The sequence below is a fragment of the Engraulis encrasicolus genome, chromosome 11 (assembly GCF_034702125.1).
Source record: "Engraulis encrasicolus isolate BLACKSEA-1 chromosome 11, IST_EnEncr_1.0, whole genome shotgun sequence".
Classification (NCBI taxonomy): Eukaryota; Metazoa; Chordata; class Actinopteri; order Clupeiformes; family Engraulidae; genus Engraulis; species Engraulis encrasicolus.
The window spans coordinates 45,345,615-45,347,212 of record NC_085867.1 but is presented as its reverse complement, the minus strand read 5'-3'; positions in this window follow the sequence as shown (position 1 = coordinate 45,347,212).

Here is a 1,598-nt window from a genome sequence, read left to right as displayed (position 1 = left end):
GAGAGAGAGAGAGAGAGAGAGAGAGAGAGAGAGAGAGAGAGAGAGAGAGAGAGAGAGAGAGAGAGAGAGAGATGTGAGTGTTTATTTGGCATTGTGTGCACATTATTCTTAAATGTATTCACTATTTCGATGATTTGTCATTTTACTTGCCATAGTCATAGCTGAGGCATATTTATTTTGGTTCAAATATATAGGCCTACAAGCTGTAAAGGGATCCTTAAAGGTACACTGTGCAGGAAATGGTAAAAAAAAAAGGGTACCGCAACTATGCTGCTCTTTGAAACTGGGCTGCCTATTGCCAAATTTGATCTTTTCATGAAAGTTTACTAAGTAAAAAAACTAATATTTTCTAGCATGGCCCAAGTACAGCCATTTTTTAAGCTAAAAATGGCTATTTTTGGAAATTCAAAATGGCGGACCATGGAGAAGATCCCCCTTTTCATGTATGAAAAGTGCAATTTTTCCAGTCATAATGAATACTTAGAATTTCATGCTGGTGGTAAGTATTCATGAAAAAGGTAACATTAGTGAATGGGCAGCATGAATTCTGGAAATAAAACACTAAAAATCTCACACAGTGTCCCTTTAAGGTCTCACATAAACTGCTTTTACTATTGCAAACATTTACTATTTAATGTGAACACCTTTGGGCTTGTCTGTACTCTGTACTTCCACACATTACAACAAAACATTAAATAAAACAGTTTTATCTTGCAGGTCTGTCAAGTGAATGAATACAAGACAACATGTGTATGGTCACAGTTTATTTATATCTCAATAATTTATGGAGTTTATATTTCAATTATTTATTGACTTTTCCACACAATGTCATGTATCAATAAGATCATATGGGCCACAGAACTGGAAATCATCTGGTGTGAATTTACAAATCAGCATGAACCACATGAGAACTATTTAAACATGGTCACAGTTTAGTCTAAATTGCTGTATTCCGTTTTTTTGTGTGACAAGAGACTGCAATTTAAATGAATCAATTTTCATCATGAGATACAGTGTGTGTCAAAACCTAAACATTTAAAACAAGGTCAGCCTTTTAGCATTTTATTAGATCATAAGAGTTATTAGATCAATGGACAACAATGTATTTATTAGATCAATGATTTCCATGCGTCCATCTTTTTATCAGATCAGTTATTTCACCATTGTGTTCGAAATACTTCAAAGAGGAAACAGCAGGAAGCCACTGAAGATGGTGCGGTTACCATTATCCCAGACCCTGTTGCCGTGGACCAGTTGCAGGTTAACTATGTCTCCCTCCTCTAGCTGCAGAGTGAGGCCATTGTAACCAAAGATACGCTGTCCGTTATCATCATATGCAGAGTTAACCATGACCTGCTCCCCATTCAGATGTATTCTGGTCTCCAGCTGGCCTGATCTCACGTCCACGACAGTGAACCTAAAGTAGTAAACCCCTTTTACTGGGGCTGTGAAGACACCTGTCACATTACTGTAGCCCCCTCCCACATTGGTAATAATATCTTTGAAAACCAGATTCAAGTCACCACCTACAGCCTCTATGTATCCGTGACCCAGTCCTGCTGAGAATGCCACTTTGGGTGCTCCTGTTATTGTCCTCT